Source organism: Pipistrellus kuhlii, unplaced genomic scaffold (genome assembly GCF_014108245.1).
Source record: "Pipistrellus kuhlii isolate mPipKuh1 unplaced genomic scaffold, mPipKuh1.p scaffold_m20_p_6, whole genome shotgun sequence".
Taxonomy (NCBI): domain Eukaryota; kingdom Metazoa; phylum Chordata; class Mammalia; order Chiroptera; family Vespertilionidae; genus Pipistrellus; species Pipistrellus kuhlii.
In genome coordinates this window covers 20,212,735-20,228,517 of record NW_023425562.1, presented here as the reverse complement: position 1 = coordinate 20,228,517, position 15,783 = coordinate 20,212,735, and the positions used below count along the sequence as shown (strand labels likewise).

The window sequence follows — 15,783 nt, the reverse complement described above, 5'->3', positions numbered from 1 at the left end:
GGCATTTACCTCACTGCACCAGGTAGAGCTCTGGGGCATTTACCTCCCTGCACCAGACAGAGCTCTGGGGCATTTACCTCACTGCACCAGACAGAGCTCCTGGGGCATTTACCTCACTGCACCAGACAGAGCTCTGGGGCATTTACCTCACTGCACCAGGTAGAGCTGTGGGGCATTTACCTCACTGCACCAGACAGAGCTCTGGGGCATTTACCTCCCTGCACCAGGTTGAGCTGCTATAGCATTTACCTCAATCATCGCACTGCATTTTGTCCTGCTATGTCTTCCCATCGGTCTGTGAGCTCTGAAAAGACAGGTACCAGCCACTCCTGGCTCTCAAGAGGTACTCAATCATTATTTGTTGCATAAATAATCTTTCTCTAGATGTTAATTTGTGGTGTCTAGCGATGATTTTGGCTTGCACTTAGATTTAGAAGCTACTTGCATTTTTTTTTTATCCTCTTCAATAGTTTGTTTTAATCAAAAGGAATCTCACAGTTTTATGGGAATCCCATTAAATATATGCATCCTAATAATCTCCAGCAGATCATCTATGAGCAAGCAGGGTTATTATACTGGTGCTTGTTTTCAAACACTGTAAGTGCTACCGGTTTAAACTTGTAACATCTAATAAAAAAATACACCAGTAATTTTGGCAAAGCTGATGTATTTGAAAGTGTTCGATGTATGTGATATTGTTAATTTATTTGACTGAGATGAAATTCTTGACAGCTTATGCAGTCCTTTTTCTTTCCAAGTGACACTTTAAATTACATACTTTTCATGTAGATATGATAAAAAGAGGACATCTTTTCTATATCGTGTTCTGTGTATCTTCTCCATGTTATTGATGAAATGTGTAGTGTATGATTAAATAGTCTTTGGAAATGCCAGACTGCAATACGTACTTTCCATGTGGTTTTAAAGGGTACATGAATGTAATAAATGGTTAGAAGAACAAATGGCTTTTATTGGGGGGAAAAAAATTCATAACATACTGACCCGATTTCCTAGCATTGCTTTCTTGATGAAAATATATTCTGGTAAGTGTTCATTTCCTTTGGTGTAACAGCAGAGAAGATTTTATCAATATAGTTTACTTCGGTCCATTTCCCACCAGCTCTTACTGACCAGAGTGATTATTTTCAGGCTTCTGCTACCTGGTGTTTATAAGTTGCTAATAATTGACAAAACATAGCAGTATGCGTGCATTTCAGAATGTCATCATCAGCCAGCTAGCGAAGCTGCTTCCGGAGAGGGGTAGCCTGCATACCCCAGCCTGCCGCTCTCGGCCGGTGTCTGATGCTCCTTTTCAGACTCTCCTCGGGGAGCTCTGTGCTGTGCAGACTGTGGTCTTGTCTGCAGTGATTAAAATAGCTGCAGAAACAGGAGTAACTCCAGTTCCCTTGTGGTTTGGCAAATTCGGCTTTTCTCTTCTATGTTTGCTTATTCAGAAGCGATCATTCCTTTGCAAAGAGGACTCGGCGATTTTTTAAAGCCTGAGACTGTGTTTGTCTCTGCTGGTATAATTGTTAGTGATGCTTCCAAAGAGATGTGAGCTCGGTCATAGTGACACATCTAGGTCAGAAAGTCAAGGAGCGAGGCTGGTAGCACTGACTAGCGAGGCCAGAACAGCGGTTCACTGGCCAGCATCACTGCTTGAGTGTTGGGGAGTATCATTACAAGATACCTGTCGTTAATGCCGCATGAACTGTGACATGATTTTCATGTTTTTTTTTTTTAATAATAAGTTAATAGTTCTTTAATAGAGTGAGGCATTCATAAAACAAAGGCCAAAAAATAAAAAAAGCAATAAAAGAACACATTTTGATTGGGTCAGGGCAATATTTATGAGGTAGATTTTTATAATATTATAGTTGCCTTAAAAATCTAGATTAGGTTTTATCAGCCATTTACAGAGCAGCAGCCTATAATTACATATCACAGGGACATTTGAAAAGGTTTATAAACAATCTCTGTTGTGTTTAGTGCTACTCAGAGTATGGGCATATTTTCAGTTTTGCAATGTGGAACATGCAATTAACAATCTAATATTTTGTCATTATTCTGGAATCAGTGGAAACTTTCTATTCCCAAATAATTCTGATAATAAATTTGTCTTTAGTTACTTGTCTTGAGGCTTTGCATGTTTCCTATTATGATGTGCTAAGATGAGGCTCTCCACTGGGCAATGGTTTATTAAAGATGCTGGATTTTTCTAGGGGAATAAAATGCCAGAAAATTCTATTATCACGTACAGTGACAAACCATAAAATGTCTTGGCATTTGTCTCGGTGAGATTTACGTTTCTAATTAATGCTACAGGAGATGCTTCCTTCTCGCTGCTGAAGTGTTTTGTCTAGAGATAAGACAGAAACACAAATAATTTCTACTGCAAAATCAATTCTTATCTCCAGACTCCATGTTGGCATTCATCCTTTTGTACTGACATGGCTGTTGAGGTTGTTTTTGTTGGAACATTTTAGAATTACAGTGTCAACACTCATGGCCATGTGCTAACATTTGAGCCTCTCAGTGTATAAAGGGTGTGCAAAGTCAGCTACCTAGGGAGAGATGAGTGAAGCATTGGTGTTACTAAACAGAAACAGGGCAATCTGCATATATTTCATGTGCGTGTAGGTGTGTGTGTGAGTGTGTAAACACACCTTTATAATAATCTGTCTCTTAGCTGACAAAAACTTGATTTGTCGTCATTACTCAGATGAGAAATCGAAATCAGAGTGATTCTGAAATCTCTTCTCCTCTATCACTAGTTCTGTTTCCCGAATACACTTTTTTCTTTGCATGCCCACTCTTTGCGATTCATTCTTTCTTTTTATAATTTTTTCTTGTTAATTAAATTGGCTGTGATGACATTGGTTAATAAGACCCTATAGGCTTCAGGTGCACAGACTTATAATACATCATCTGTATATTGCCTTGTGTGTTCACAATCCAAAGTCAAGACACCTAACCTTCCTTCACCATGTATTTAACTTCCTGTACCCTTCCCTCCCTCCCTCACACCCCTTCCCTCTGATTACCACCATACTGTTGTGCCTATGAGTTTTTGTTTGTTCATAAATCCCACATATGAGTGATTATATGGTTCTTGACTTTTTCTTTCTGACTTGTTTTGATATGATATTCTCAAGATCCATCCAGGTTGTTGCAAATGGCAGTATTTCATCTTGTCTTATGGCTGAGTGATATTCCATTGTATATGTGTGTCACATCTTCTTTATCCAATCATCTGCTTTGGTTGTTTCCATGCCTTGGCCACAGTGGATAATGCTGCAGTGGAGATAGAGGTACATATATCTTTATAAATGATTGCTTTTGAAGTTTCTTTTGGGTAGATACTAGACTGCTCTTTGCCACTATATACAAAAAGGGTCAAGCACTTATAATTCCTAAACTAGATTAATGCACTAGCTTTTTATTTGATCTTCTTAAACATGGTCACCCCTTTTAAAATCCATTTTTTCCCTTAAAAACTACCACTGCTAGTTGCATTTTTAATCCAATAGCCAGCAATATTCCAGAGAATAGATTGCAACTAGTAAACTATGAATGGAAAGATATTGTCAGTTGTACGTTTGGTGATAATTAGATAAAACCAGTTTGACACTTTTGTCCTAATCAAATGATATTGGAATAAATGTGTGATATTCTGATAATGCAGAGCTCCAGATGTGAATAACAAAAGCATACATTAATTATATCTTACAATTAGATGAGATTTTTACACTTCCAATCTGATCATTTTTATGTACAGTTAGTCCCTCCCCAAATATGTCAATATGTCATTGGTTGGCATTATATGCTTTTGTACATAAATAATTAGATTTTTTGTACATAATTAACTAGTCTTAATTGGTATGAAATTTGTAAGTAAGATTCATAATTTATACATGGGTATCACTACTTGTTTAAAAATAATTATGTAATTTGTCATAAATCAAACTTTTGTACTTGAAGTTTTTTTATTGACTGTGTGATTGACATATTACTTCAGGGAGATGATAAGATTATATATTATGGTGGAAGCATTTCCTGAGTTAAAAAATAGCTATATGAAACATTACCCTAAGAGATCAGTTTTGGGCTGCTTAGCACCCCCCTAATTAATCTGGACTTTGGCTACTTTGGCCTTTATGTTCAGGCATCTGGTATGCAGCCACAGTAGACAACTTCCTTTCATGATGAAGTTTCTCCCCTTATCTTTCCATGATGTGGAAAGCAGAAGTAGAGCCTCATGAGGCATTCATGGACTGTGTCATGAGTGTGTATGGGGGGTTGTGTATTCACACACACTCACATGCACTTCTGGTAGTTATCATACTGGTCCATTGAGGCTATGAGGTTGGGTTGCTGAATGGGAAGGAAGTACTGGGCACGTAGAATGCTTCACACTAATGCCATTGCTTTGGAACAGGACTTTTTCTGGTTCCCAGATGGAAGTCATATGCAATTAGCTTAGTCTGCTCAGGCTGCCACAACAAAACACCATAAACGGGGTAGCTTAAGGATAGAGATCTATTTCTCTCGGTTCTGGAGGTTGGCAGTCCCATATCAGGGTCCAGCAGGGCAGACTCTGGTGAGGCCTCTCTTCCTGGCTTACAGATGGCCACCTTCTCACTATGTCCTCATATGGCCTCTCTCAGGTGCTTGAGTGCAGAGAGAGTGGACTCTTTGAAGCCTCTTATAAGCAGGTGACTCATGTCAGATCAAGGCCACATCCTTATGACTTAATGCCACACTAATCACTTCTACAGAGACCCCGTCTACCGGTACAGCCACACTAAGGCTTCAACATGTGAATTGGGGTGGATGGGCAATACCAAAATTCAATTCATAACCATGATTTAGAATTTGGAACTTTACATTACCGTAATTCATGGTATACCGTGAGAATATTTCTAGAACATTGAGTATCTGTGTTATCTTGGAAGGTGTTCTTCTAAGAATATGAGCTTCCATTTTTACATAGCCTGGTATGTGTTTTCATATGCAATTTCTAACACAAACCAATAGAATAGTTGGGTTGCTTTGTGTTCAAATATATTGTGTATAGTCACATAACATAAATTGATTTGGATTTTATTTGAAGCTTTTGGTAAAAATAGTTGTGGTGAGTGCATATAATCCTCAAAGCATCAATATTCACTAAGGTATACAATTATAGCTATGGAATGGCCATTTTTAAATAAGCATTTTTATTTTGTCAAGCTTTCTTTCTCCATTCTTCCAAATAATTGAACAAAAGGGTGTAATTTAGGTGATTTCAGCTTTATCAAGATGTAGGTATAATTTACTCCAGAAATACTGAGCTCTCCCTAAATATTTCAGTGCAGAAATAGAAGCAGAAATGGATATAAAATTACATTGTGTGTGAGCTTTTCTAAGGAAGCTATGCAGATGGAAATCTTTGCAGAGGAATAGACACTTAACTGGGGTGATTTTATTTGATTTTTTTCCCTAAGTGGTGTTTTTATCTTTATCTCTTGTTCTCTTAATTGCCACATGCCTAAATGATTTTAGTTTTGCTTCGTTGTTTTGAACTTGACAACATAATTCAAATGCAAAATAGTTGATATGCTGACATGGGGACTTTTTAAAAAAAAATATTTTATTGATTTTTTTACAGAGAGGAAGGAAGAGGGATAGAAAGTTAGAAACCTCAATGAGAGAGAAACACCGATCAGCTGCCTCCTGCACACCCCCATTGGGGATGTGCCCACAACCAAGGTACATGCTCTTGACCAGAATCGAACCCGGGACCCCTCAGTCTGCAGGCCGACACTCTATCCACTGAGCCAAACCGGTTTTGGCGGGGTTTCTTTTTATAGTTGATTTGTTTTTAGAGGAGTGAAAATTATGACATTTTGTTAAGCCAGGGTTTCTAAAAGCTACAGTGTATAATTCCTAAGAACAAGTTTTAGTGCTGTCAGGACAACTAAGGACTATTTACCTTACACTCCTTGAGAGACCTACGGTACACAAAATCAGATTGACAATTATTGACTGGGAGTCTGTTTGACATTTAGGTGATTTAGGTTAACATTTTATTTTATTTTTTAAATATATTTTTATTGATTTCATATATATATCAATGATGAGAGACAATCATTGATCTCCTGCATGTCCTCTCCTAGGCATCAAACCTGCAACCCAATCATGTGCCCCGAACGAGAATGGAATCCACCTCCTGGCTCATAGGTCGATGCTCAACCACTGAGCCCCACCAGCCGTGCTATTAACATTTTTCTTAAGTGAAGGCTGCTCTGGTGCTATGCTTGCTTCTGTTCTGATCTGCTCTCCTCCATTTGTGGGCTGTCACCTGCCCAGGCTCACGGTACTCAGGTGTGTAGGTGCAGAGCTTTGCCAGGTGCTTAGTAGTCCAATTCAAGGATATCAGAGCAAAGCAAATAAAGTTGTGGAACTTGAGATGTTATAACAAGAAGTTGGTCCATTAGATAAGGTGTCTATTCTGCTCAGTGTGTACGCTCTGGGGGTTTGTGGAAGCTTTCATTCCGTGGACACGTATTCATCCCTTAAATATTTATTAAGCACGTGTTTTGTTCTCAAGCCTGTACCAGTTGCTGGATTAATAAAATGTGGCCCCTGCGTTTGATGGTCGAACAGCGGGGTGACAGACCATTCTTTTCCATGTCATTTCATGAGGCCTTCTCACCGCTCTCTGGGAATCATGCGTTCAGCCCATTGAATAATGTTTTCCTTTTTAGTTTTAAAATGTTTAAATTTAGGAATTTCTAAATTCTCTCTTGAATTCTGCATACAATTTGTTATTTTCCAACATGCCAAGAAGTGATGTCTTTCCACCCTAAATGTAAGCTCATTAGGCCAAGGAACCCACATCGTTGCCTCCATTCATTTGTTTGGCTTAAGGCTGATATGCCATGCTCTGGGCAATGTGTCTGTGTCAGCCACATTCAGGAGTGCACGCTGGTCATTAAAGACATGCCTAACATTTTTTATAATAATTATATTAGACCCAATGTTAAGGACCATATGTGAATTATCTTTTAAGCGTCTTTGAAGTGGGTTGATGATATTACATTTCCCATTTTACAGATAGGGAAGCTTAGGCAGTTTATCCAGCTGGCAAGTGATAGGTCTCTGGTTTGATGTTGCATTCAGAATCGGTTGCACTTGACCTTTTTAAATGCTTGTGGTGTGAGCCTAAGAAAATGTGTGCTCTTAATTGCCACATGCCTAAGTGATTTTAGTTTGGCTTGGTTCTATCCCCTTTGGGAGTTTTTCTGGCTAACCTGCAGGCGTAGGTGTGCTGAGACTCTCAGTGTATAGCCTTCTTGTAAATAGGGTTCAAGGATGAAAATGTTTTTCCATAACCCATGTAGATTTGGAGGATGCAAAGCCTTTGATGAACTCTGTTATTATGCCTGTCCAACGTAAGGATAGCTGTGGGTGATGCTCTAGGCAGCAGCAAGACATACTTGGCTTGTGACTTCTCACCGTGTGTTTTAGAAGGACATGCTGGGAGGCAGGGGAACTTACCTCCGGCAGTAGAAGAGCCAAGGACTTCATAGGATGCTTACCATTTTGTTGTTGATATTGAACTTACATATTGGGAATTGTTTCTGGGAAACTTGCTAACTGTGACTAGTCAAAGCAGAGTTGCTAGATCAGTGGTTCCCAACCTTTTTATGGTCATGCCCCACCTAACCATCTCTAAAATCCTGGTGTGCACCCTCTGTCCCCCCTACCCCCTTCCTCCCCATCCCTGTGACATATAATTCTTATTTTTCAAAAAGTGAACTCCTAGTCATGTGGTGGAAGCCTAAAAGGCCATTCACTTGGTCTAAACAAGTTTCCAAAGAACATGGCATCCGTGAAAGAGAAAAAGAAAAGAACCAAAGAAGAGTTGAAGTACTGAAGTATTGAGGAAGAAATCACTAAAATTTAGTTAAAATAATAATAATAATAATTATAATAATAATAATATGAAGTGATATAAGAAAATAGCAAATGAAGTCTCAAAACATATAATAGAGAACTGAAATACATAAATATGTCATAATATGTATTTATATACTTTTTGATGAACTCCATGCATTTATTGCCTACTGGAATTAGCCTTCAGCATATTCGCCTTATTTGATTTAATAAATTTAACAAGAATGTATGTCATTTGCAGAGCTTTTAAGATTTTTAAATTCAATGGAAAGGATAGAGTTTTATCACGTCCTTTTAAATTGCTGCCAAGCATCAAAGGAATCAGTCTGCCGTAAGCTCCTTTCTGGACCAACAGTTCTTCGAGTCCAACAGTTCTTTATGGGTTCCCTTCCTAGTCACTGTCCCCCGTGACGTGACAGCAATGAAGCCATTTGCAGGTCCAACCTTCTTTGGCTTGGTTCTGGGCAACCTGTAGCAACACACTGTTAGCATGGCAAGGGGTCTTCACTGTTTCCTATTTCTGGACTGTTCCTCTTCTGTCCTGTCAGTGTGTTGTTTGGGGCCACCACTGTCTGGAGTAGTCTGGTTAGTTCTTCTTTTGATCCATTGTTGCAGGAATCCACATGGGCTTGGAGGAGTTTTCTGAAAATATATAAGCATATTCTCAACCAAAGGTTAATAAAGGAATATAAAAACTAGACTCTGGATCTTTTCATTTTTCCAAACCATTTTCCTTTGGCTTATTCTGACACCATGTGTGTCTTGTCATCAGCATTAGAAAAAATTTCAAAGTGAAAAAATTTAAGGTAATTAAGGCTTGATGTAATTTACTTTCAAGAGATTATTCCACAATTTCCCCTTTTTTGTTTTAAATAATATTAAGAGGCCTTTGGAAGCATTGCAATGCAGCCTTGATAGCTTTTAATTCAATTTTTTTTGTACAGAAATACGACTGGTCTGAATTCATTGCATTATAATCAGCTTCTACTATGAGATGAACCATCAGTAAAAAATTAGTTAATGTTCCAGGAATAGGCTCCTGCCTAGTACAACTAAGTTCCCCTGAATAGTTACTTATTTTAATTTGCCAATTTAAATCAATCTGAAATCAGGCTTATTTTCTAACTTAATGATACTAACTGAATTTCTTCTAGAGTCTTTGAGTATACCTACATAAGCTTTATTCAAGGAAGCAAAATGCAAATTATTTACTTTCCTTTTTGAAGCCTAATATATTGACTTTTAATTACATTCCTCCAGGTGTTTGAAGGAAACCTTCCTTTATTTCCTCCAAAGTAATTTCTAGGCAACCTTTAGAGTTTCTTTTAAATTTTTCTTTCTTTTTTTTTTTTTTACACCAAGAAACTAACATGGTTACTCTTCACATACTGATTGATACTGTGATGCCTACATATTAAGTGACTCTCTTTATACTTATAGAGACTACTAATGATCAGATTTAATGCCTGAATAATAACCTTCAGTTTACCCTGTAAATAGTAGCGGAAGAGATTTCAAAATTTTTTAATTTCTCCTTTTTATTAAGCTTAAAATTTACTTTTAAATAGCAGTCTTTTTGGCTAGTGTTATTTGCATATACAGAGGGATCATGGGAGGTCTCAGGAATAGAAATTTTTATGTTGGCCTTTGTTAAAGCCAACTGCTTATAAAAACATTGGCTTCTCATTTAACTGAAGTTATATGAAACTTTGATTATATTTTAAAGAACTAATTTATTAAGTAATTAAAATAGGCATCTTTACTGAAAAAGCAATTTTAGTACACTTATCATTGATTTAAGAAGATCAGATGATGTCCCATCCCACCAGCCTATTTGAAGTGCAGGCTGCCAGGGCTTTTGTTTGCTTTTGTTCTTAAAATTCTGCTGCTGAAAATTTCGGCTTTACTTAAGAAATATTTAGCAACCTTGTTTTGCTCTCCCTTAGAAATTGAAATCTTTATAACATTTAAAATATATATGTAAATAAAATATAGTTATTAATTTTATTTGATAAAGCTTTCCATGTTATTTCAAGTATATTAAATTGGCTTAATTAAAAAATATTTCTTTTAAGAAGAGAGAATAAATTATTGAATCACCCCAGGCCTGTGGAGTGTTCTAAAATTATCTCAATTAAAGTCTTGAAATTTAACTTGGAAAAATGATCAAATATATATATATATTTATATATATATATAACTTTTTATATTAAAAATTTGATTCAGACCATAGAATTAATCCTCTTTTTTTAATTAGACCAATAAACAACATATTTTGAACTACCAATTTCTCTAGAGAAAATACAAGAATTATTTTCTCAAAAATAAATTTGTATATGCATTTTGTTACTACAACTATGTAATTTCTGCCTCCTTAATTTGAACTTTAAGCTCTTAGAAGCCTTAAATTTTAGGTGGCAAATTAAATATTTAACATTTCTAAGATTAGTAAGAACTTTATATTTTAAAAAATACAAGACATATTTAATTAATAGATTTAATTCTACCCACAGGATTTTTCATGAAGCAGATTCAGATTAATATTTCAGTATTTTGTCATTTCAAAATACCTAGATACTTAATAAATTTTATTATTTAATTCAGCAAACTTCAAAGTTTTAAGTTGCCAATGGCCTTGGAAGCAAGCCTGGTCTATCTAGATGTAAAATAGCCACACTCTTCCTTAGAAGTTGCTGCAGTGGGACAAGCCGCCTCCTTCCGAACCTAGCGAACCTAGTTTCCTCCCGGGGTACTTAGACCTTTACAGTTAATACTAGAGGCCCAATGCATGAAGAGATTCGTGCAATAGGCATTCCTTCCATTGGTTTCCAGCACCGGTTTACCTCCTGCACCCGGGACCCAGGCCTCACTCCAGCCAGAGTCTGCCTTCTCTGTCTTTGCTGCTTAGCTACAGACTCTGGCCAGGCTCTGCCATCTTTGTCTTCACTGCAGACTCTGGAGTCTACAGTCTTTATCGTTACTGTGGCCAGAGTGCTACTCCTGTAGATCCCTTCACCCCGCTCCCTCTCATAGCAGGTGTCCTGCCCTGCCCAGCCACTCTGCACCTGGACAGCTGGGCAGCCACCATCTTTGTCCTTCTAATTTGCATATTCCCTCCTGATTGGATGGTAGGCATAGCAGAGTGATGGTCAATTTGCATATTTCTCTTTTATTAGTGTAGATATTATTTATGTATGTTACAACAATTTTGAGATTTTAAAGCCAATTATTATTATCCAAGGTATTTACTTTGGAACAGAGATAATTTACTGACTTTCTGGTGACCTTAATGTAAACTTTTGAATGTGGTTCATTATTATTTAAAAACTGTCCTTTATTATGAAAATACCAATTTTGTTGCTTAGATCCTGCCTGTATTGTTTCTTTGGGTCATCTCTGCCATCTTTTTGAGGAAAATCAGCCTTAGATTTATTCTGTAGTATCTGTTCAGAGATTAATTTTAGCCCAAAACCTTGTCCAACATCGGATGTAGCACTCTTTTGTTTTAAGCTAGCTTTCTCTCTTTATGAATGCAGACATCCTAGACACATTCCTAAATTTTGCAAAACTTTTAAATGACGAACCAGGAAAAAAACATGGTGGAAATTAAATTTTTCTAAATTTCTCCCTGTTCTCCAGAAAATATAAAATGGATAACAATGAAATGTTTAGCTGTAACCACAATAAAATTGAGTAGTCTGAGATCTCCAATGGAGTAAATGAAAACGTTGGTAATTAATGTGGACTTATAGCAAAAATCTAGTTTTCATTTATTGATTCTTCTGGCATTAATAACTTATTTGGCTTTTCTTTATAAGTGGATTTCTATTACATAAATATAGTATGGAACATATGTAATGATAATTTTATGGACTAAAAGAGATTCAACCCAATAAAATATGTAGTTATCAAATACTTTTATAATGAATTCATGATATCTTGTCTTATTGTTCACTTATAACATAATAATATTGATCTCTGATCATTCTACTACCTAGCATGGTTATACAGATTAAAATTTAAAAATAAATTTGAAAGTATATTACACTTCTATATTATTGATGATATTAAATGCTTTGCTATTAATTTACATATTTTCCGATTATTTTCTCAGGTTTTGAGAATGGAGAACCAAGAAACTACTTTTAATTTGTATTTACTTTATAACATAGCCTATTTATATAAACTAGTATTCATGTTTGCATGGCTATAATGGAGTTCCAAAGTAAGTAGTTAAATTCAATAAAAGTTTCCATCTCATAGCACAGTCTCAAGCTAGATAGTCAAAGGAATAATGAAATAGCATTGCGATATCAAGATCTCCAGGGGGCCAGGGTCCTCCTTCTGTCTGCTTGCTCTGTTATTCTTAGAATTTCTTCCTCATTCCCATGGTCTAATATGACTTGCCACCAAATCTGTGTCCTGAGCAGCAGTTGGAAGAAGGGGCTCAGCCATCCCTTCAATATGTTCTGAATGTTGAGTGCATCAACCTTCTGCATGCCGCACTCAACTTAATGGAAAGCTGGAGAATAGTCTATTACAGGAGCCATGTTCCCAGCTAAAACATGGGAGTCCTAGCTGTAGGGAAAGGTAGTTATTGGGGAACAACTTGCAGCCTTTTCTGTATATATTTGTAAATTAAATTCATGTTTGAGCTTGAATTAGGTTAAATATGTATTATCATTTTTGACATTTGAAAAAAAACCTGTTTATTTGATTATATGCAAATATTCCACATATTTCTCACTCTGCTCAGCCTGTAATGACCTTCACCATCTCGTTTCACACAACGTACCTCCAAAACCCAATTCAGATGTCATATAACACCTCCTCAGTAAAGAAATCTTTAATGCTAGCTTTAACTCATCCTTTTACCCTTGCTATTCCATTATAACACAATATGGGTGTTCCTTTATTGTAGTAGCTAGTAAACTCTCTCAACTTTCTCTTGTTATAATAAGACAGCAATTTCCTTAATAGTAGAGTTTCTGTCTCATTGATCCTTCTCTTCTCTATGGGCCCTTCATTTAATAGGTTGATGGTATTTTCTGACTGAGTGAATGGAAATTTGAATTCTAGCTCTGCTCTGTTTGTAACATAGTGTATAATCCTGGATAAGTCACTCGGTCTTTTTTTGGTCTTTCCAGTAAAATGGGGAAAATTATAACTGTTTATCCACGTTATAAGGTTCTTATGAAGATAAAATTATTTGAAAAATCTGCCAATTTTAAGATATGTGATTTATGAGATTTTACTGTTTGCTGTATTATTAGGAATTTGGGGAAATGAATCAAGATTGAATGGGTTGTTGAGTCAAATTTGTATTCAAAGATATTCCACAGTAATATTTTGGCACAATGGGCCAAAAGGTTCATATTTCAACTAGAAGTAATCCTGCCAGGCTAGCATGGTGCAATGGTTGGCCATTGATCTATGAACCAGGAGGTTATGGTTCCATTCTTGGTCAGGGCACATGCCTGGATTGTGGCTCAATCTCCAGTGTGGGATGTGCAGGAGGCAGCCTATCGATGATTCTCTCTCATCATTGATGTTTCTCTTTTTCCCTCCCTTCCTCTCTGAAATCAATTTAAAAATATATATTTTTAAAAAAGAAGTATATACTATTGTTTAATAATTATCTTTTATCTAAAATTTCCTGAGAAGTTGAAAAAGGGATTCTAGTTAGTTTTGATTCTTGGCTCAGATTCAGTGATAAGATTTAAAACCATGGTTACTTGATGAATCAGAGCCCAAGTTGTTTCACATATGATATCTGCTAAGGACTAATGTTGGGACTCTAGTATCAGGTACTTTCCTGATTTTCAATATACAGTGAGTAAATTATTTTCCATTAAGTTTGATGCTTTGGGGAGGACCTTAATTGTAACTCAGAAGGTGTATTTTTCTAGCTAGCTCTCATACTTAGGCCACTTGAGCTTTTTGAATGTCCACTATTGATGTAGTATTTCCTTGGCTTTCTCATCTTCCAGACTTGGTTATGTTAACTTATAGTAAGTATCCTGACAGTAATCTCCTGCTAATTACCTAATTGGGTTTTTTTTTTCTTGGGGTGGGGGTGGGGGGCGGGGAAGATGTGTTTCAGAGTCCTACGTAGTTTTACTGTCATCCAAATTTTGTCTGAAATTTTATTATGAAGCTTCACATACACATAACGAATTTTTGGAGGACAGACTGTAGTGAACAAAATCACTTTGCTTCTCTGAGGAGGCTATATATTTCAATGTGTAGGTAACAGTTAATTACTTGGAATATTTATGTCACTATTTGTGTGCTCTGCCATGAAGGTTCTCACATTTTTGGCTTGTGTAATATTTATTGTGTGTTCACAGTATAGTAGGAGTTTTCCATCATACTGAACTAGTTTTGCTGTCTATTAAACTAAATGTAGGTTAGAATATATTTTACTTTTGAGTAGTGATCTGATTTCCAAGATTCTTATAAATTACATTTATGCAAATGTCTTAGTGTTTATGGTTATTACCTCTAATATCTCTATCATTTAAATGCAGATTGCCATGTCCCCTGGGAAAGTTTCCCTACAATTTCCAGGTGTAAATCTGGTTCCTTCTTTCATATGCCAAGGGAAGTTTTCACCATTTCTTTGTCATAGTTCTTTTGGTTTATATGTCTTTCTCCTTACTCACCTCTGAATTCCAAAATAGCAAGTGACATATCATACTCATGTTTGTATACACTGTATAGTTCCTAGATCATAGCAGACTCTCCGTAAATGTTTATTTTGTTGAACATAAATTAATTACAAACATCTTTAGCCAAGATCTGCGTTAAGCATGGTTTGAGGAGACTCTCATATCACTGTCCTTAGTCAGACCCTTAGGTTATGCAATAGAGGGTCAATATGTCAAACATGAGGGCGTAAAACTTAAGAAGGAAGCACATTGTATATCACTAAGCATCCAGCGGACTGTAAGTTTAAGCTGAGGTACTGAGTGATCTGTTCCTTTAAGTGTAATATTTTCTGAGTCCTTAGCCTAGGTCCGTGGTTGGCCAACTGCGGCTCGTGAGCCACATGCAGCTCTTTGGCCCTTTGAGTGTGGCTCTTCCACAAAATACCGCAGCCTGGGCGAGTCTATTTTGAAGAAGTGGCGTTAGAAGAAGTTTAAGTTTAAAAAATTTGGCTCTCCAAAGAAATTTCAAATGTTGTACTGTTGCTCTTTGGCTCTGTTGACTAATGAGTTTTCTGACCACTGGCCTAGGTGATCTATTCATTTTTTGCATTTTCCTTGTGGGAGATGGGTCATGTTTTATGAGATGCATTGAAGTTAGTGGAGAATGTCCAGAAAAACATAGTGAGTACTATATGTAGTAGAAATCTCAGACCCAAATTTGTCTAAAAGGCTTTTGGGTATTTGGCATCTGTGAATAATTGACTGAGAAGCCATCGCGTATACGGGGCGTGTAGAGGAGGCAGTGTCCTAGGCGACATTACCAGGCTCTCATTTCATCACAGGCCGAGTATAACTGACAAAAAATGGAGGAGTCTGGCCAGGAGAGCAAGAGAAATGGAGACTAGATGACAGAATTATGTTAACCTTAAGTGGAATTACAGATGACAAGCAGTCTTAGAGATAGCCATTACTTGAAGCAAATAAACATATGGGCTAAGAACACAGAAAATAATGCCATAGTGATGTAACCCATTTCACTTTATTTTAGCCACATACTGGAAATACAGAACCTTAGTAAAAATTCTGTGCTGGGGTTGAAAGCTTCCCTTTTTTGTAGTATTGTATTAGTTTAGGAGAAAGGGGACATCAGAAAGGAAATGTACCATCTTTAATCTTGTAATAGAGGCCTCAA

General features: G+C 36.7%; 1 protein-coding gene across 2 annotated transcripts in view; it reads left to right on the top strand.

Moving 5' to 3' along the window:
• The window catches only part of ASXL3 (ASXL transcriptional regulator 3), a 173,112-nt gene that overhangs the window by 43,058 nt on the left and 114,271 nt on the right, over positions 1–15,783 (top strand). The gene's annotated exons all lie outside the window — the stretch shown is intronic.